The sequence below is a fragment of the Narcine bancroftii genome, chromosome 6 (assembly GCF_036971445.1).
Source record: "Narcine bancroftii isolate sNarBan1 chromosome 6, sNarBan1.hap1, whole genome shotgun sequence".
NCBI lineage: Eukaryota > Metazoa > Chordata > Chondrichthyes > Torpediniformes > Narcinidae > Narcine > Narcine bancroftii.
In genome coordinates, this window is record NC_091474.1 from 220,757,887 (window position 1) to 220,780,404 (window position 22,518).

Genomic DNA, 22,518 nt, shown 5'->3' on the forward strand with positions numbered 1-22,518 from the left:
ACTGGATCAGGTACATTGTGGATTTACAATGGGAAAAGCCAGAGTGGCTCCATTAAAACCAGTCACTATCCCTCGAATGGAGCTGAAGGCTGCTACCATGGTGAGCAGAATGGATACTATATTGAAAAGAGAGTTGCAGATGGAACTAACAAACTCCATATTTGGACTGATAGCATTTCTGTGCTCAAATACATCAACAATAAAACCACAAGGTTTTGAACTTTCATGGCTAACAGACACACTGAAATTGATAAAGTCTACGTTCAATACAGTGGAGATATGTTAACACAGTTAACAATCCGGCCGACCTGGCTTCCCGAGGTTTGAAAGTCCAGTCTTTTCTGAAGAAAGAAATGTGGTGTCCAGTTCTCGGTTTCTGCTACAGCCTCAGGAAGAATGGCCTCAAAATCCTGATAAATTAGAAGAAAGCTTACCAAAGGGCCCTGAAATCAGGAGTAAGACTGCAAGTGCTGTTCAGATAATGTCTGAACAAATGGATCCAGTTACCCGCTTAATCCATCACTTCTCATCGTGGAATCGTTTGTAAAAGGCAACAGCATGGATGCTCAGACTTAAACGACTCCCTCTGAATCGTAGCAGAAAGAGAAAACAAACAAGCGATGTTTTTCCTCAGCCTCATTGCAATAACTTCCACAAAGAGATCTACCACAAATGGAGACAGGAAATCTTGAGACTCAAGAAAACAGAGGTGTCACAGTTGAAGAACTGGTTAATGCTGAGAAGGAGATCATCCACTTTGACCAGTAGAAGAGATTTGCTGATTAAATTTCAAGTCTGAGAAAGGGAATGAATATTAAAAGGACAAGCCATGTTCATAAACTGAACCCCATTCTGGAGAACGGTGTGTTAAGAGTTGATGGGTGACTTAGCAGAGCTACAATGCCAGAAGAGATGAAACATCCTGTCCTACTGGCCAAGGATCTTTATATCTCTGATTTGATTCTTTGGCATATTCGCGAAGAGGTGGGAATGGTGGGACAACCATATGTTATCCAATCTACAATAAAAATATTGGATTCCTGGTGCCACAGGGTCATTCAGAAAACTTATGTTGATCCTGAAATGATGGTTTAGTATCTTATCTTTGCTATCTAAAGTACACTGTTTGATATGCTGAGTTTTTCCAGCATTGAGTTTTTACTTTATTTAACAATAGTTTTTTTATTATTATACATGTTTTTCTGTACTGCATGTGAATCTTTTGTCTATATGTGTATTTGCACGTTTTTTGCACTGAGGGCCAAAGAATGCTGTTTCGTCCATTGGTAAAACCTAAAATTTTGTAGACACCGCGGTTGGAGTAAAAACACGCAACACTGGAGAAGCTCAGCAGGTCCAACAGAGTCCTTTATGTAGCAAAGGTAAAGATACGGAACCAATGTTTCAGGCTTGAGCCCTTCATCAAAGTATGAGAAAATGAAGGCAAGCATCCAAACAAAAGGGTAGAAAGGGAGGGGGGGGTGGTAAGGCAGGAGATAATAGGTGGAGAGTGGGGACAGCAACAATGAGTGGGAGGGGAGAATGGTAGGTCTGTGTGGGTGAAAGAACTGGAAGGACAAGAAAGAAAGGGGAAGAAAAGGCAAGCAGATGTAAAGGAAAGCAGTAAAGTCAATGTTCATGCCATGTGGCTGGAGGGTGACCAGCTGGAAAATAAAATGTTGTTCCTCCAAGGAACAACAGGGTGGGAAAGTACCTAAGGCCATGGATGGACATGTGAGCACAGGAGTGTGACCCAGAATTGAAATGGTTGCCTATTGGGAGGTTGTTGTGGTTGCAAGCGGAGCAGAGGTGCTGAGCGAAGCAATCTCCCAATCTGTGACCAGTCTCTCTGATGTAGAGAATGCCACAAAGGGTGCACCAGATGCAGTAAATAAGTCCTCTGGATGTACAAGTGAAATATTGCTTCATGTGAAAGGACTGTCTGGGGCCTTGGACCATGCTGAGGGAGGAGGTGTGGGCGCAAGTGTTGCACCTCCTGCGAGCACAGGGTGCAATGGATGGGGATGATGAGTGCATGAGGACGAGAGGGGAGGAGAGGGGAAAAAAGTATCTGGTGATGGGATCCTGTAGAAAGTGCCGGAAATTCTGGCAAACGATGTGTTGAATGTGGAGGCTGGTGGGATGGTAGGTGAGGATGAGGTGGATTCTATGTTTGTTGCATCTAGGGCCAGAGGGGACCAGGGCAGATGAGTGGGAAATGGAGGAGATATGGGTGAGGGCTGAATTGAAAGTGGTGGCTGGGAAGCCACATTTATGGAAGAAGGCAGCAGACATTTCAGAAGGTCTAGACTGGAAGACCTAATCTTGGAAACAGATGCGGCCGAGTCAGAGAAATTGAGAGAAGGAGATGGAATCCTTGCAGGGGGCAGCACGAAAGGAAGTGTAGTCCAGATAGTTGTGGGAGTTGGAAGGTTTGTAGTATATGTCAGTTGAAAGCTTGTCTCCTGAGGTGGAGACTGAGAGATCCAGGAAGGGGCAAGTGTTATCAGAGATGGACTAGGTGAATTTGAGGAGGAGTCATGTGATGGAGTAGTAGCCGGCAGCGGAATACCAGCCCTCTCCAGAAAAGAAGAAATAAAGTGAAGAAAATACAAAGTTCAAGAAATACAAAACATAACAAATAAAAGATAAAGTTGTGGAGAAAAGAAAGAAAATGGCACCCAAGAAGGAAAAAGTAAAAACAACGGGAAAAAAAAAGACGCCGGAAGACCAGGTGAGTTTGAGATCGGGGTGGAAGTTGCATGCAAAATGGATAAAGCTGACAACCTCATCTCTGGTGGATGAGGCAGCCCCGATGTAGTCATCGATATACCAAAGGAAGAGTTTGGGGTTTTTCATCCATTTGTACTTGTACAATCAAATGATAATAAACTTGAACTTTTGCATTTTCTTCTGATCTTGAGCAGAACAGCTCCTGTACCACTCTGTGATGCATCCAGCAAGCATACTTTCAATGGGGCACCTGTAGAAATTGTTGAGAGACCTGCAGACACGTTGAAATTCCTTAGTCTTTTGAGAAAGTAGAGACATTGATGTCTCTTATAGAAACATATAGGATTATGAAGGGTATGGATAGGATAGATGTAGGAAGGTTTTTTGAGCTGGCCGGGGAAACTAAAACAAGAGGACACAGTCTCAAGATTCGGGGGAGTAGATTTAGGACAGAGATGAGGAAAAATAGTTTTTCCCAGAGAGTAGTGAATGTTTGGAATTCTCTAACCAGGGAAGTGGTTGAGGCTGCCTCATTAAACATATTTAAAATTTGGTTAGATAAATTTTTACATGATAGAGGAATTAGGGGATATGGGGAGAAGGCAGGTAGGTGAAGTTAGGTCATAAATTAGATCAGCCATGATCTTATTGAATGGCGGAGCAGGCTCGATGGGCCATTTTTGGCCTACTCCTGTTCCTACTTTCTATGTTCCTATGTTTTCTTGATTTTCATGTTCAGGTCAGGCTGAACATGATATTTGCACCTTAAGAATTTAAGCAAGCTATCTTTACTTTTAAATTCAGTATCATTGTTGTGAACAGGAGTATGGACTTTGCCACTTTTCTCAAAGTCAATGATCACTTCTTTCATCTGATTGATGTTGTGAGAGTGGTTTCCACGAGACATTCAATCTTCTCTCTGCATTCTATCTCATAATTATTTGATACTTAGCCTAAGACCATGATGTCGCCAATGAATTTGGAATTAGAATTATGTCTTTTGTCTGTATAGTTGTGGGTGTAGGGGCAATGTAGTAGGGCCTGAGTGCACATGCTTAAGGAGCACCAGTGTTGAGTGTGATTGTGGAGGGTATGTTGTGACCAATCTTCACTGATTGCAGACTGTTGGACAGAAAGTCATGGATCCAGATTCGGTGGAGGGGGCACTGAGGCCTATATCTTAAAGTTTGGGAATGAGTTTGCCAAATAGTATAGTTCTGAAGATGGAGCTGTAGTCTATGAACCATAGTCTGACATATATGTCCTTGATGTTCAGGTGTTTCTAGGACTGAATGTTGAGCCAGGCAGATGGTGTCTGCCAGGAAGAATGGCAAATTTAAGTGGGTTAAGGCTGGCAAGTAGACCAAAATGGTGAATGTCAGTCACTATTTGGTTGTCATTAAAATTTGTTATTGTGTTGTACTCTGTTACTAGTATAATGGTGGCTTTCATGAAACAACTGGAAACTATGGGCAGTTGCAGGGAGAGATTTAAAGATATCTCTAAATACACTCACTGATTGATTGCTCAGGTTTGACAATAGGATTCACTGCTATACTTCAAAAGCAATGAGCTTCAAAAGAATGCTGGGATGATGGGAGTTGAAAGGTGCAAAACAAAAACATAGGCTGGTCAGGACTATCCAAACAAACCATCAGAGAACCTACTTTCCACATTGTCCATGATCTATAACAAGGGTAGGCAACCTTTTTTTAAAAAGTCACATTCCACCTTAAGCGATTCCTATGCCATAGGTGCTCTGTGATTCGTAAGGGATTGCTTAAGGTGGTATGTGGGTGGAAAGAAAAAGTTTGAAAAACTACTGTTTTAATCATACCTAATTGCACAGTTTCATAACGCCAAAGGAAATAGGCCAATGACAATTTTTCTCAAGCAAAATATTTCAGTAACAATTGAGTCTAGAGCAGTGATACTCAACCTTCCCTTCCCACTCACATACCACCTTAAGCAATCCCTTACTACTCGCAGAGCACTGGAATTGCTTAAGGTGGAATGTGAGTTTTAAACAAAAGATTACTCACCCCTGATCTATAATATGATAAAAATTTCAAAGTACCGTTTAAAAAAAAAATGAGTTTGTTTTTATGTGACCATCATTCAGTATATTATCACAATAATGTTTGATATTTATTCAATGGATTCTTCCCAAATTTAATTCATTCTTTACTCAACAGATCACCTTACTGGTAGGTTTTATTTATTCAAGGAATTCAATTATTCCTTCACCATTTGTTTTTGTGTTTTTTTTCTGTAAAATCTCTATGTTTTGGTCAGTGTTTACTCAACGTTTACCTCCCAGGTGTGATATGTGACTCTCCCTCTAGTTTTATTCATGCACATCTCCCCAAGTGGTACTCTGTATTTTTTTTTAAAGTGAAGCCACTATTATGGTTTTTAAACTGCAATGTTGGGAAAATAGCAGAAAAAATTAACATAATTACTGCCGTGTGGTCATTTACACTGGGCAAGTGTCTGAGTGCAACAGTCCCGGTGGTTGGACGTGCAATAGAGTTAATGACCGTCAACATATTTTTCTGGTACGATTTACACAGCAGGCTTCCTCCAAAAATTTGTAGGGGTCCTGCAGGATAAATTGCAGTGCAGGAATCCAATCAAAATTCCAGCATCTTCCTTTTTAGACTGCCCATGTAGGGGAAAAATTCCTTGATTGTGCTGTTACATGACTGCATTCAAAAAACCATTTATAATCCGTTCAGTAATGCTTCGCCAGGTGTGAACAGCATTCAGCGAAGTCACAGCAAGTTGTTTATTGAACAAGCATCAATCATCCATTAGTTGTGGCAAAAATGTATTTGATCATTTTTCTGCTATCTATCTACTGAAAGGTCTTGGCATCAATGAAACATTAATTTTAGCATATTTTAGTTTTGTTATTCCTTTTTTTTGGCAGGTCCAACAGTTAATAAACTAAACAAAGAAAAATTGGTATTGCTTTTGATCTTATGTAAGTAAAATGATCCACGCTAATAATCGTATATTGCGATTAATTTCAATGGAATTTTGTTGAATGGATCCATGAATACCTCAATGATAATGCTATTAACCTTGATAGTTGGATAAGAGCAATATTCTGAAACACCAATTTTCACCTATAAGATACACATTTGAAATGAAGTGAAAGAGAAGCTGAAGATCCATTGCATTTGACTTGGTAAAATTAATTCTGACTGTGTCAACTAAAGGCCCATCAAAAGTGTGTCCTTTGTTTTGTAACCTTCCATTAGCTTTTTTTAAAAATATAAAATGGGAGTCAATTTAGACAGAGCATGCCCCTCAACAAACAAATGAAGAAAGTAAACAGATATCCTGTTTGACTTATTAATTGCAGCTAATAGCCAAGATATTGGTAATATCTATCAACATTTTTCCTTATGAAATCATGATAACCAGCAGGGGGCACAGGAGATGAGCTCCTGGAATTGCACTCAGCTTGTCTGGTTCAATCCCACTTGAAGGTGTGGACCAACCTTGATTTGGAGTAAATATTCAAAAGGTGCCATCTTTACCCGGGAATTTTTCTAATGCTGTACAGGAACATCAGCCTGCCTCATAATGAGAGAGCAGTCAGGTATTTTTTTAATGATTACTAAAAAGAGTAAAATATAGTTTTCATGTGGAAAGAATGTGTTGTCAGAGAAGGCAGGTGGATTCAATCTCCTCACAAGGTAGAGATAGTACAGATTCTATCACCAATGTGTATATGTACAGATGGTAGTATTCTCCCAGAATCACAGTGCGGCTTTCGCGCAAACAGAGGAACTACTGACATGGTCTTTGCCCTCAGACAGCTCCAAGAAAAGTGCAGAGAACAAAACAAAGGACTCTACATCACCTTTGTTGACCTCACCAAAACCTTCGACACCATGAGCAGGAAGGGCTTTGGCAAATACTAGAGCGCATCGGATGTCCCCCAAAGTTCCTCAACATGATTATCCAACTGCACGAAAACCAACAAGGTCGGGTCAGATACAGCAATGAGCTCTCTGAACCCTTCTCCATTAACAATGGCGTGAAGCAAGGCTGTGTTCTCGCACCAACCCTCTTTTCAATCTTCTTCAGCATGATGCTGAACCAAGCCATGAAAGACCCCAACAATGAAGACGCTGTTTACATCCGGTACCACACGGATGGCAGTCTCTTCAATCTGAGGTGCCTGCAAGCTCACACTAAGACACAAGAGAAACTTGTCCGTGAACTACTCTTTGCAGACGATGCCGCTTTAGTTGCCCATTCAGAGCCAGCTCTTCAGCGCTTGACGTCCTGCTTTGCGGAAACTGCCAAAATGTTTGGCCTGGAAGTCAGCCTGAAGAAAACTGAGGTCCTCCATCAGCCAGCTCCCCACCATGACTACCAGCCCCCCCACATCTCCATCGGGCACACAAAACTCAAAACGGTCAACCAGTTTACCTATCTCGGCTGCAACATTTCATCAGATGCAAGGATCGACAATGAGATAGACAACAGACTCGCCAAGGCAAATAGTGCCTTTGGAAGACTACACAAAAGAGTCTGGAAAAACAACCAACTGAAAAACCTCACAAAGATAAGCGTATACAGAGCCGTCGTCATACCCACACTCCTGTTCGGCTCCGAATCATGGGTCCTCTACCGGCATCACCTACGGCTCCTAGAACGCTTCCACCAGCGTTGTCTCCGCTCCATCCTCAACATCCATTGGAGCGCTTTCATCCCTAACGTCGAAGTACTCGAGATGGCAGAGGTCGACAGCATCGAGTCCACGCTGTTGAAGATCCAGCTGCGCTGGGTGGGTCACGTCTCCAGAATGGAGGACCATCGCCTTCCCAAGATCGTGTTATATGGCGAGCTCTCCACTGGCCACCGTGACAGAGGTGCACCAAAGAAAAGGTACAAGGACTGCCTAAAGAAATCTCTTGGTGCCTGCCACATTGACCACCGCCAGTGGGCTGATATCGCCTCAAACCGTGCATCTTGGTGCCTCACAGTTTGGCGGGCAGCAACCTCCTTTGAAGAAGACCGCAGAGCCCACCTCACTGACAAAAGGCAAAGGAGGAAAAACCCAACACCCAACCCCAACCAACCAATTTTCCCCTGCAGCCGCTGCAACCGTGTCTGCCTGTCCCGCATCAGATTTGTCAGCCACAAACGAGCCTGCAGCTGACATGGACTTTTACCCCCTCCATAAATCTTCGTCCGCGAAGCCAAGCCAAAGAAAGAGAAGAAGTATAGGATGACTGTGATGGGCTGAGAGTGTAGCCACACCTACTGGCAGGTCTTAAAGGATTGCTCCTAGCCAGACCAGGTCATTCTGGACTGGTCGACCTACTTGTGATATGCTCCAGTCTTTTAGTTAATCAAAGCCTTGGTTTGGATCAACAAGTCTTTGGTTCTTTCGACGCGCATTACAATGTGATCAGGCAAATAAGATCATTTCCTATTCTATAATCTATCTGGATTTCAATAAACGTCCGAATTCTTTCCCTGTCTGGATTTTAATAAACTCTCTGAATTCAACAACATTTTGATTTGTGTATCTTGTCTAATTTCCATTAACAGTGTGGAATCTGTAAACTGTCTGAATTCTTCACTCAATCTTTATTTTAAAAAGTGGGTGATATGCCCTTTTGGATTATTATTCATGTGGTAAAAGTAACAATTTAAGTCACAAGCTAATAATTATTAACAAAAAATTTGTGGAGGTGAAAATGCTTTTCCTTGCATTTTTTTATTTTGAAATCAATACCCAACTATATTCGTTTTGGATATCCAACCTTCGCATTTGACAGTTTGAGCAAAGCATTTGGAGATTATATTTAATGAATAATGAAAATGGTTGTGCAATGCTGAATTGAACCAGGCATGCTGAGTGCAATTCCAGGAGCTCATCTCTTGTGCTCCCTGCTGTTTATCAGGATTTCAGCTTCCATCCTGCTGCCAGTTGGCTAGACACTGAAGCAAGAGAATTTTTGTCAGTGCTGCTTTGAGCTGCTGCAGCTATTTGAATGAGAAATGGAAATCGTGAAGAACTAAAATGGGGAGAAATTAGCCTCCAACTGTTTGCATGTTTGCACAGGAAGTTTGGGTGGTACAGCTGCAAAATAGGAAGCCATGGTCCACCTGGAGTCCAAAGAGCCGAGAAGAGCAGATAATATGGTTGTACATGTCAGAAATTGAGTCCTGAGAATGGATTCAATGTAGTAAGAAAGTCAATGACATCACATGAGAAGTCAAGGTCAGTGAAGGCATCTTTGAATGGCATTTCTTACCAACCGATCTTAAAGCAACATACTTTTATCACTCCGTTACTATCAGCATCCGGGACTCTTTCCTAGCATTAATATGTTTTACCTCATCCTCAAACACTCAGCACTGCTCCAAGCTCCATCCCCACCACTCTCACATGACATAGAATGCCAGTTCTTCGACCTTAATTGTTGCATCAATCATGTCAATTGCAAAATATTTGCAAACACAGTTCTTCCTCACTTGTGCATTTGGAGGCGGTAGTTGACCACGGAAGAGACTGTGTGGATTGATCTTCAAGGAGGTGTTGCTGTCGATAAATGGCAGTTGCCAAGCAAAGGTGTGGCCAGTATAGGGGCTGAAACCACCAGGGACGATTATCATTCAAAATCTTCTTTCTCTCATCCCACTGGAACACTCTCTCTTCTGCTTTATAATATGAACTCTCCTGCTCCCAGCATCATCATGGGGCTTTTGCATCACAAAAAGAATAACCGATTGAACAGATTTAACAACAATTCCTGATGGAAAAATCATGTATGGCTGATCTGGTGGAATTCTTTGAGGGTGTGACTAGTAGAATAGATAAGGGATGACAGTGGATTTCCAATAATGGCCCAAGAGGAGATTAATCAGGAATATTACAGCACATGGAAGTGAGAAGAGGATGCACTATTAATTGATTGAGGATTGATTATTGAACAGAAAGCAAAGAAGTGGGGGGGGGGGGGTTGAATATTGAATATTGAAGGCCATGGTTTGAGATTAAAGGGGGAAAATTATAAGGGGAACATGAGGGGAAATTTCTTCACGCATAGGGTGGTTGGGATGTGGAATAAGCTTCCGGCGGAGGTGGTTGAAGCAGGGACGTTATTTACATTTAAGGAAAGACTGGATAATTACATGGAGGGGAGAGGATTGGAGGGGTATAGACCAGGGGCTGGTCAATGGGACTAGGAGGGTGGGGATTTGTTCCAGCATGGACTAGTAGGGCCAAACTGGCCTGTTCTGTGCTGTATATGGTTATATATGGATTGGTGCTTTGGTCCCAGCCATTCGCCATCTATGAGGATGATTTGGTTCAGCTGATAATATGAAATATCACATTTGCAAGATTGTTGACAATACTAAACCATGAGGGATTGTGAGCATGGAGGAGGTATGGAGGCTTTAAAGAGGCGAAAACTAGTTGAGTGAGTGGGTGAGAATGTGATAGATGGAACATAATAGGGAAAATGTGAGGTCATCCACTAAGATTAACAGAAAAGCAGATAATGTGTTGGATGATGAGAGATTAGGTTCTGTTTGTGCTGGAGACTTGGGCGTTCCTGGGCACTGAAAGCCCATATGCTGGTGCAGGAAGTATTTTTATTTTCGGAGGGTGATCATCCAGGAGTTTTCTTTATTCCAATGAGATTACACCAGATTATGTACACTTATGGTGTCCTCACCTGAGAGAGGATGTATTTGACGATAATGGAGTGTAACAAACATTCACTAACCAAAAGCAGAGTGCTGGGGAAGCTTAGCAGGTCAGGGAGCATTTGTAGTGGGAGGTGAAGGGGGGAGTGGGGGGGAGGAGGTTTGTGGGGAATGAACTTAACATTTTGGTCAAGACCTTTCATGGTTGGTATTTTGCTCCACAGATGATGCTACACCATCTAAGTTCCTACAGCAGTGTTTATTTTAGCTCCAGATTCCCAGTGTTCTCTCTCTTTCTCTCTCTCCCTCTCACTCCCCATCATTCTCTCTCTCCCCTTCTCCTTCTCTCTCTCTCTCTCTCTCTCTCTCTCTCTCTCTCTCTCTCTCTCTCTCTCTCTCTCTCTCAGCTTGGATAGACTGGATTGATATCTTCAGAGTTTAAAAGGATGAGTGGAAAATTGATTGATTGAAACTCACAAAATTCTTTAATAGTGTGAAAGGCTAGATTGTAATCGTGGTGTAGCAGCTCACCAGAGGCTTAATCGAACCAGCTCGGGAGGTTCCGAGTGATGTCTGGCACTCACTGTGGTGAATAGCAGCTCAATTTGTACGTATAGCACATGGACTATACCCATGAAATTCGACAACAATAAGCTCACATGGAAGTTCATACTTGCTGCTGTGTCCTGGCCATTGATGGAAACTAACTTCCTCAGTGCCCACTCACCAATGGATTTAAAAGGGCACCGGTTAGTGAACACCATAATGTTCCAGACTTTCTACCTTGGAAAACCCAAGCTATCCATTCCACATCTAGACTCAGTAGAGTACTTGAACAACAATTTCGCCAAACACCTTGTGAAGTTTCCGGACATTGTCACTCCTCAGTTCTCCACTGCCACACCAAAACATGGCGTCGCATACCACATCCTCTTGCAAAGACCTCTTCTACACATCTGAGCCCGACAACTGCTGCCCTACAAGTTGTGGCTTGCAAAACAAGAGTTCCACAAAACGGAGGAACTTGGAATCATACACAGGTCTGATAGCTCATGAGCTTCCCCGCTACATATGGTGCCCAAAGCCACGGGAAGCTGGAGACCTTGGGGGGATTACAGGCATCTCAATGATGCTACCACTGCAGACCACTACCAAGTGCTCCATATACAGGACTTTGCAGCTAATCTTCATGGGGCCAGGAAATTTTCCAAAATTGACTTGATGTGTGGATACCACATGTAAGCATGGAGGATGTGCCCAAGAACGCCATTATAACACCATTTAGCCTCTTCGAATTTTTGAGAATGCCTTTTGGGCTCAAAAATGCTGCTCAAATATTCCAGATGGATGCAGTGGGGAGTGGCACGGACTTCCTTTTCATATACTTGGACCACTTACTCACCAGCCACTCCCTAAAAGAGCACCTGCAGCTTCTGCATTTACTCTGCCACCGCCTGCTGGAGTTCGGGCTAACTGTGAACCCTGCCAAGTGCAAATTCGGGCAGTCTTCTATCGAGTTCTTGGGACATCAGATCAGTAGCTGGGATGTCATTCCATTGCCTAGGAAGGTGGAAGCCAATCTCAAATTCGCGAGGCCCGATACCATCAAAGGACTCCAGAAATTTGTGGGGATGGTCAATCGCTATCGTCGCTTTCTACCCTCTGCAGCTCATATTATGAAACCCCTCTTCAACGTCATGCCAACGATATCAAAGAACTCAAGTGGACAAAGGTTTGGGGTTCAGGATCAGATGGCACAGTTTGAAATAGACTATTTAGGACTGAGATGAGGAGATATTTCTTCATCACTGACCATTCAAATTCTCTTGAGTGAAACATGAGAATCTGCAGACACTGAGATTGTAGTAAAGACACAGAAATGCTGGAGTCAGTTAGTCTCACAATGTCCATGGGAGGTAAAGATATATTATTGGCCTGAGCCTTCTTAAAAGAATGAGCAAAAGCAGGCAGACGCCACCCATTTCCTTCCCCAGCCCATTCCTTTGTCGATCAATTCCCCCTCCTTTCTCCTGGCCTCTATCACCTTTTATCAGATGGTCTGTACTCCTCCCCCTTATCATTTAAAAAAAAATTCAGGTACTGTCTGCTTTTTCCCATAGCTTGAAGAAGGGATCAGGCCCAAAATGTCAGTAATATATCTTTACCTCCTACAGATTCTGCAAGATCTGCTGAGTTCTTCCAGCATTTTTGTGTTTTTACTTTCAAATTCTCTCTCCTGGACCACGGTCAGTGGAAACTCAGTTCTTATAGAACATAGAACAGTACAGCACATTACAGGCCCTTCAGCCCACAATGTTGTGTTGACCTTTAATCCCTGCCTCCCACATAACCCTCCATTTTAAATCCTTCCATATACTTGCCAAGTAGTCTCTCGAAATTCACGAATGTACCTGTCTCCACCACTGACCCAGGTTCATTTAGTAGATTTCTAGTAATTGATGGAGCCATGAGATGTGGATTGGCGCTGAGGTGAAAGATCAGCCACAATCTTGATGAGTCGCAGAATGGGTTGGAAGAGACAATCCCACTTAATGTTCCTATGTTTTACGTTATCTCTGCTACTCAAGAATTACAAGCTGACAAGGCCAGTGGAGGAACATTTCTTTTGAAAGTACAACATCACCACAACTGTCTTTAATCAGAACTGGTCTCTTCACACTCACGCAGCCACAAACCCCAAACTGCAGTCTGCCTGACTAATGAATTACATCCACCGTCTTCTTCTCAGTTGCCTCGAATGTCTTGTAATTGTCCCAGTACATTTCTCCCTGACAGGATACTGATTTGCCCAACTATCATGCAGGAAACAGAACTAAAGCAGGAGAACCTTCCACCCACATGCAGGATCTCTGCATCCTCATCTCGGTTGAACGTTTAGCTACTTTCCACCTCCTCCATGCCCTCCTTCAGAAGTTCTGATGAACAAGTCCAACTGAATTGTTCTTGGAAAATAATCACTGAAGGAGAATGTGTGTCTTTACAGCTTTAATGGTTGCTGTAGCCTTTCCTGCTGTGATCATGGCAGGAACCCAGAAAGTTGAAGAAAGTATCACCCATAGCCAAATGCATTGCAGGCTCTGACCTCCCATCCATTGAAGACATCTTTGTGGGGCACCGCCTCAGGAAGGCAAACAATGACATAAAGGAACTTCAGCATCCTGGTCCCAACCTCTTCTCACTGCTACCTTCAGGAAGAAGGTGCAGAAACTTGAAGTCTAATGCCTTTACACTCAAGAACAATTTCTTTCCAATGACTATCAGGTTCGTCAATGTCCCTTACTCTAATCATAAATGACTCCGACACCGCAAAAAGAACTATCTGAACTATTCCAACAAAACCTTTTACTTTATTTTATGCAATAGGGTAATGTGTATTTTCATTATCTCTCTTTTGTATTTATTCTCTCTTTTTAATTTAATTTAAAACCTTCCTGCGAAGGCTGAGGAAACTTCATTTCCCACCCTCCATCCTCACTACATTCTACAGAGGATGTATCGAGAACATCTTGCGTAACTGCATCACCGCCTGGTTTGGAAGCTGCATCTCCTCGGACAGCAAGACCCTGCAGACGATAGTGAGGTCAGTGGAAAAGATAATTGGGGGCTCTTTTCCTACCATGATGGCCATCTACTACACTTGATGCAAGCAAAAGGCAATGAACATTGTGAAGGACTCCACACACCCCTCCCGTAAACTGTTCTCCCTTCTGTCATCTGGTAGGAGGTTCCGTAACACTTGGACCCTTATGTCAGGATTAGCAACAGATTTTCTTTCCCCAAGCCATCAGACTCCTGAATTCCCAGAACATATGTGGATAGTACTGTGGACTTTTACTGTGTACGTCTTAATATTTTAATATTTCAATGTGCTTAACTTCTATTCTAACTTATATTTATGTAAATCTGCTCCATGGTCTTGGAGACACACTATCTCATCTTTACTGTGTGAGCAATGGTATGAATGATAAATAAAGGTGACTTGACTTGACTTTATAGTTTGGTTTTACAAAGTACCTATTCAGCTGTAGCAAATGAGAATTTCAGCGCATTTATACATTGTATGAAAATATCCTCATTAATATTGTCATTCATATCCAAGGAATCTGGCGTAGAAGGAGGCACTGAAGCCCATTAGCGCTGTGCTGGCCAAAATTGGAGCTATTTATAACACTCCCTCTTCCCCTTTCTTGGTGGGTAGCCTAGGAGGTTGGAGCTGTTCGACTGCTCCTCCGGCTAATCCTTAAATGTTTCAAGTGCCACAATTCAAGATTCCACAAGTAGTTAGGCGAAAAAGTGTTTTCATCTCTCTTCTAATCCCTCTGCCAATTAATTAATTGGCCATGTGTATTTATAGCATGGAATCTTATTACTGATGGCTGTGATCCAGAGTGCAGGCAAACATCCTGGAATTATTCAAGAAATAGTCGATAGCAGTGGGAGAAAGACTGCGGAGTGTTTCTGGATGGATTTTAAAATGAAACAAATGAGTTTCTTCAGCTACATCAACCTTGTGTTTATGTAAAAGCACATATCATCACCACGAAGAATAGTTTAATTAAAATGACGAATATACCACGTGGAAATAGGTAGCAACAACAGAAAACAATTCCACAATGGAGTGAAACAGAATACACAAAAGTGCTGGAGAAACTCAGCAGGTGCCACAGCGTCCATGATATGTAACCGATCTTTCAGGCCTGAGCCCTTAGCTGGTTATATATCATTGCCTCCTATGGCCGCAGCGATCCTGCTGACTTTTGTGTATTAATTTCACACTGGTGTCTGCCAGGGTCGGTGCCAGGGTGGGGGCATTGCCCCTCCCCAAACGAGGTGTTGTGCCCCCCGCATACGGACACGGCCATCTCTGGCCATCAGACCTGCCCCACTCCTGGGTCAGTAGCGTCTAGGTTGATACACGCTAGTGAATCTCCACCACCCCCTGGCCGCGTCACTAGCATGCATCAATTGTCAGTAGCGTCAACAGGTCCTTGCCAGCTCCTATGGCATAGGGAGTACTTAGTGGTATGTGAGTGGAAAGAAAAGGATTGAGAACCACTGCCATAGACCATAGAACAGTACAGCATAGGAACAAGTCCATCGGCACATGTGTCTGTTCCCAACTTGGTTTCCAAATCAAACTAAACACCTGCTGCTTGCACCTGGTAGATATCCTTCCATTTATGTGCCTATTTAGAAGCCTATTAAACTCTTACTTTGTTGACCTCACCAAAGCCTTCAACACCATGAGCAGGAAAGGGCTTTGGCAAATACTAGAGCGCCTCGGATGCCCCTAAAGTTCCTCAACATGGTTATCCAACTGCACGAAAACCAACAAGGTCGGGTCAGATACAGCATGAGCTCTCTGAACCCTTCTCCATTAACAATGGCGTGAAGCAAGGCCGCGTTCTCACACCAACCCTCTTTTCAATCTTCTTCAGCATGATGCTGAAACAAGCCATGAAAGACCTCAACAATGAAGACGCTGTTTACATCCGGTACCGCATGGATGGCAGTGTCTTTAATCTGAGATGCCTGCAAGCTCACACCAAGACACAAGAGCAACTTGTCCATGAACTACTCTTTGCAGACGATGCCGCTTTAGTTGCCCATTCAAAGCCAGCTCTTCAGCGCTTGACGTTCTGTTTTGCGGAAACTGCCAAAATGTTTGGCCTGGAAGTCAGCCTGAAGAAAACTGAGGTCCTCCATCAGCCAGCTCCCCACCATGACTACCAGCCCCCCCACATCTCCATCGGGCACACAAAACTCAAAACGGTTAACCAGTTTACCTATCTTGGCTACACCATTTCATCAGATGCAAGGATCGACAACGAGATAGACAACAGACTCGCCAAGGCAAATAGCGCCTTTGGAAGACTACACAAAAGAGTCTGGAAAAACAACCAACTGAAAAACCTCACAAAGATTAGCGTATACAGAGCCGTTGTCATACCCACACTCCTGTTCGGCTCTGAATCATGGGTCCTCTACCGGCATCAACTACGGCTCCTAGAACGCTTCCATCAGCGTTGTCTCTGCTCCATCCTCAACATTCATTGGAGCGACTTCATCCCTAACGTCGAAGTACTCGAGATGGCAGAGGTCGACAGCATTGAGTCCACGCTGCTGAAGATCCAGCTGCGCTGGGTGGGTCACGTCTCCAGAATGGAGGACCATCGCCTTCCCAAGATCGTGTTATATGGCGAGCTCTCCACTGGCCACCGTGACAGAGGTGCACCAAAGAAGAGGTACAAGGACTGCCTAAAGAAATCTCTTGGTGCCTGCCACATTGACCACCGCCAGTGGGCTGATATCGCCTCAAACCGTGCATCCTGGCGCCTCACAGTTTGGCGGGCAGCAACCTCCTTTGAAGAAGACCGCAGAGCCCACCTCACTGACAAAAGACAAAGGAGGAAAAACCCAACACCCAACCCGAACCAACCAATTTTCCCTTGCAACTGCTGCAACCGTGTCTGCCTGTCCCGCATCAGACTTGTTAGGCACAAACGAGCCTGCAGCTGACGTGGACATTACCCCTCCATAAATCTTCGTCCACGAAGCCAAGCCAAAGAAGAAAAACTCCTGGCAGCTCATTCTTGGTAACACATCTCCCTTAAACTTTCTCACCTTCACCTTAAGCACCTGTCCTCTAATGTGTGATATTTTTACCCTGGGGAAAAATTCTGATGGTATACACCTATATCAGGCCTTCCCTTGACCTCCTTGTTCCAGAGAAAATAATTCAATTTTTCCAATCTCTCCTCATAACTTCCAAACCAGGCAACATTCTGGTACACTTTCCAAAACGTTAAATTTTAAATTTAAACATATAGCATGGTAACAAGTCATTTCGGTGCACAAGTCTGTGCCACCCAATTTACACCCAATTAACCTACAACTCTGGTACGTTTTGAATGGTGGGAGTAAACTGGAGTCCCCAGGGAAAACCCACGCAGACACGGGGAGAATTTACAAACTCCTTACAGACAGGGTGGAATTCTGTTCACTGGTGCTGCAAAGGCATTACACTAACTGCTACCCCAACTGTGCTTCTCATCTTTCCTGTGTTAGGGGACCAGAATTCTGAGTGTGGTCTAATCAATACACAAAGATGTTGGAGAAACTTAGCAGGTCATGCAGCATTCATAGGAAATAAAAGACAGTTAATATTCCAGTCCAAAACATTGTTTGCCTTTTATTTCTTATGGTGTTGCATGACCTGCTGAGTTTCTCCAACATGTTTGTGTATTGCACTCGACCCATCTGCAGTTGTTCTTGCTTCGTAGCCTCACCAATGTTTTATATAATTGCAACATTACCTCCTTACTTTTCGACTCAATGCCCCATCCAATGAAGCCAAGCATATCAAATACCTTCTTTATCACCTTACCACTTTCAATGAGCTATGGACTTGGACCTCCAGATTCCTCTTGAGCTTTACAATTCACTATATACATCCCCCTCACATTTGACCTGAATACATCCAATGAGATTGGGCAGGCTGCTGTGCCAACTGATGGTATTGGATCAGTGCAGTTCACCATGCACCCAATGACATTGCACAGGCAGTGCCCATCATCTGCTGATGACATGGGATTGGCTACGCCATCTGTCAAAATTCAAAATGGTCCCTCTTTGTGCCCGAGTTTCAGATGTGAGCAGAATTGTACTGGATTGTGGTGGATAATGCTGTTTAGTAGCCACCTTGCAACGACCAGATTTTATGCAGACTTGGGCAAGAAGATACAAAGAGGTGATTGGCGCTACAGAAGTATAATTCTGAAAACTGTCAAAAATCTCTGGTGAGGTTGTGATCAAGAGTGATAGAAGAAAGGAAGTGAATCACATGAAACAAAAATGGCTGCACCATTTATATGAATGATATGTGGTGAATATTTTGGCAGCGGCACCAACTCCTGTTTTTTTTCATGTGGAGTAATCCACGTAGACAGCTTTCCTGTAATACTTTGCAACCAGAAATTCGTTCAAATGTAAGAAAAAAGGTAACTGCACAAATCAGGCCCAGCAGGATATTATGTGAATTAATGCCTTGTGAGAGACTGTTCATCATTGATACAATGAAATCAGTGATTGTGACATTTGTATAAACAAGCCGAATCCAACAGGATATTTCTTGTTTATAATCCATCCTTAAACTCTTACCCTGCTAAGTAAACAGGAAATCCATATGGACGGCACAACAATTTTAAGAGCTACTTTTATTCAAGTGAAAACAATGAAACATTGAGATGCAGAATTTCATGAAATGGTCACATAATGAATTTAAATAACTATTGGTTATATTTATTCACAGCTTGCTTCATTCAGATGAAAAACCTTATTATTTATAGCCCAAATGTTAATTACTTTTACTTTAGGATATATATATAACAATAAGTTATGCAGCTCAGTGATTAGTTTAGTTCAGAAATGACATGGCACCTCAAACAGTAAGTTAGGGCAGTACGGTTAGCCAATCGGTTAGCACAATGTTATTGCAGCGCCAACAACCAGGTTTGGCGCAGGTTCTGACGCAGTCTGTAAGGAGTTTGTACGTTCTCCCCATTTCTGCAGTGGTTTTCCCAGGGTGTTCCAAAATGTATGGGTTTTTAGGTTGATTGGTATATTTGGGTGGCATGGGCTCGTCGGTTGGAAGGGCCTGTTACCATGCAGCATATCTAATTTAATTTTAGCTAATTTATTGCTTTCAAATGTGATCGCACAGCAGTCCACTGCTTTTATGCTAAGGATCCATCCATTTTGAGGTCTCTGTTCCCCTTCCCACACACTAACTAGCTATTTGTAATCATGTTCCACCAATAAACTCCTGCTGGATGAACAAATATATTCTAATCCCATTGCGGCTTGTTGGAAGAAATCAAGTTGTTTTGGGGGAAAGAAGATGATTGTTGGAACGATGACAAAATTGTTATGATAGCCAACCAAATAGGACCCCTTGTAACACGCTGAGCTGGGGGGCACGTTGCACGAAGCTTCGTACACACCCAAGGGTCTGGGTACTGAAGAGTTAAATGTACTTTGTACGCAGAGCATTAGCTTTCGACCAACCGTTACTGACACCTCTAGTATTTGAACATGATGACTGAGTTCAATTAATAAAATCTTTATTTTATACATTTTATATGATGTACGTGTGGAAAGCGGTTTGAAATTTGAGAGAGAAAAGACAAACTGCTGGAGGACCTCGGCAGGTCAGTGGGCAGCATCTGTGGGGGGTTGGGAGGCAGGGAATTAATTGCCATTGATGCTGCTTGATCCGCTAAGTTCCTCTGATGATCTATTTTATGGCTACAAGACCATGAGATGTTGGAGCAGACTTAGGCTATTCAGCCATTCAAGTCTGCTCTGCCATTCAAATCCTTCTGTTTGCTTTAGATTCCAGTACTTGCAGTCACCTGGACCTTGTGTTTAAAATGAATTAATAATGTTTAATATTTTGGAAAATATCTAAATTGATCAGCAGAAAAGGACCCCAGACAGCTGGAGCTGCTTAGAATAATCCCAACAACCTTGCTGACAAGACAATGTGACTGGAAAATGCAAGTTTTCTTGAGGAAGATTACGAACTTACAATTTGGACCATGGATTTTATCCTCTCTTAGATTTGCTGGTTTATCAAATATTTTTTTCTCTTTATATCACATGCAATTTAATATTCTTTTAAAGCTTATCTTCTGTTTAAACGCTGTCCTTTCTTTTCCTCCATAAAAACTGAGGGAAATCCACTTTCGTAATACCTGCTGATTTTCACTTCTACGTTTACCTGTGGCGATTTTCTCTGTACTGCTTGATATCTCTATGTGCATTAAATTATTTCTTTATACCTCTTGATAATTTGGTTTTATAATTCCTTTGCTTTCTTCCATCTAAGACCTTCTTTTCCATTTTGTTTTCATCTGTTTTGGAACTGGAATAAATCTTACATCAAACCTAAGCCACAGGACCAGGTTATAAGAGCCCTTGAGTTAATTCAGCTGCTCAGTAAGATCATAGCTTGTCTGATCTTTGCTTTGGCACTATTTTCCTGGCTAATTCCCATAATCTTGATTGCATTATATTCCAAAAAATCTTTCTTAATTGTTATTATGGCTATCCTAATTTCCCTTTGGTTCTTTGATTATCTACAGTATCCTCCATAATTACATATTTGTTAAAATTTAAATTTAGACTTGCTGCACAGTAGCAGGCCCTTTCTGTCCATGAGGCCGAGCTGCCCAGTTGCACCCAATTAACCTACGACTCCGGTGTGTTTTTGAACGGTGAGAGGAAACCGGTGCATCTGGAGGAAACCCACGCAGACATGGAGAGAACTTACAAACTCCTTACAGACAGCACTGGTTTCGACCCCGTTGCTGGCGCTGTAACAGTGTTGCACTAACCGCTACATAGCCATGCCAACCCACTATCTCCCTCCTTTTTGAATCACAATGAAGTTTAGTTGGCTTTTAATGATTCATGCCCACACTCTGATAATATTATTTCACATGAACCAGTGAGATTGCGAAAGTGGCAAGTAGAAACAGTGCTAGGATTTCAGACTGAGGAACATTTTACAGAAAGAAGGTTTGCTCTTCATGTAACCAGACTGTACGTTGATTTGCAATGTCTGATGTCGACAGTAATGCCCATACCAACAATTGCTCTTCATCTTTAAAACAGACATTTTGGAAGAAACATGAGAGTGAATGTGATCAATCTCATGTGCTGTGGGAATAATGTCATAGATCGATAACCAATTACAATCCCTGCAGTTCCCTAAGGAGACCATTGGACTACACTTAGGGCTTGATCCCCAGCAATAGTGGTAGAACAAAAGCAAAAGATAAGCCATGTGGTGGAATGGGGGCAAATTGTGAGGTAAAAAGCAGACAAGGTTTGGGAAATGATGCACATTCAGTCATTAAGTTGAAATGTGCAACAGTAGTTGTAAAACTCCTCATAATCCTTGATCATTTGCTCCTCCCCATCTTGCGTTATAGGTATAATTTTCATTCATTTACTCATGCATTATTTTAGCTTCATAAAACATATCAAAAAAGTATACGTGTAATTACATTATTTGAAGTGAAATGACAAAACAATTGAGTGGAACTAATTTAACAAAATCATTCAAAGAACTGGAATGGAGACAATTGGTCAAATGGGCCTCACCCAATGCTGGATCATTCTGGGAAAAGAATCCCCTTACCCACCCAGCCATCCCTCCTTCGCCTGATCACTGCTGTCGCCTCCCTCCTTTCTCCACCTATCATCTCCTGCCTTTACCACCATCCCCCTCCCCCCCTGTGTTTTGCTCGGATGCCTGCCGGCATTCTCTCATACCTTGATGAAGGCCACTGTTTGACCTGCTGAGTTTCTCCAGCACTTTGTGTTTTTTACTCTGAAGATAGATGCAATTTTGGAACAAAAAAGTGAAACCACACTTTCTGGCGCACAGCTACAAAACAGGAAATGTACCCACAGCTGTATTGATTCCGTATATGATGTAACATCAGGATTAGTCATTGTTACTGTCAATGTTTTCAAAATTGTCATGAAGTTCCCATTTTTGACATCATGCTACAATGTCAACATTCTGTTAGAAAGCATTTACTCAGTTTCCAACAATATATGTAAGCATATATTGGATGGTAATTTGTGTTCCATCAGTTAACTCTGAGGTAGTTAGAGGACTTTTGTGAACAATTAGATGCAATGGAATGAGAGAAAACATAAAACACAATCTTCATTTCAATCTGTTCTCAACTCAACCTGTAGACATCAATGTTCAGTGAAATATTTCACCTGCCTGCAATCCCACAGTTTACATGGAGGAAAAGAAGGAAAATCAGTAGATCTTGGAAATGTGAAATAATACCAGAAAGTGTTGATGGCGTAACAAAAATGTGCATTTACATAAGGTGAAAATAAAGTGCACCCATTGAAATGCTTTAACCACACCTCTCCTGGATACTGGATGACTCAATGTGCATTGTCAGTGCTCATAAGTGTAAAATCGATCCACAGGAGACGTGAAGTCACTTTGGCTAAGTTGATGCTTCTTTTTCCTTCCTTCACGCC

At 42.5% G+C, this 22,518-nt stretch overlaps 1 long non-coding RNA gene across 2 annotated transcripts in view; it reads right to left on the reverse strand.

Moving 5' to 3' along the window:
- LOC138735535 (uncharacterized) overlaps positions 1–21,874 on the reverse strand; it is an 81,696-nt gene extending 59,822 nt beyond the window's left edge. For both annotated transcript variants that reach the window (XR_011339751.1, XR_011339750.1), the window contains exon 1: positions 21,781–21,874. This is a non-coding gene — a long non-coding RNA (uncharacterized lncRNA). The remainder of the gene's footprint in view (positions 1–21,780) is intronic.
- Positions 21,875–22,518: the final 644 nt, after the last annotated feature.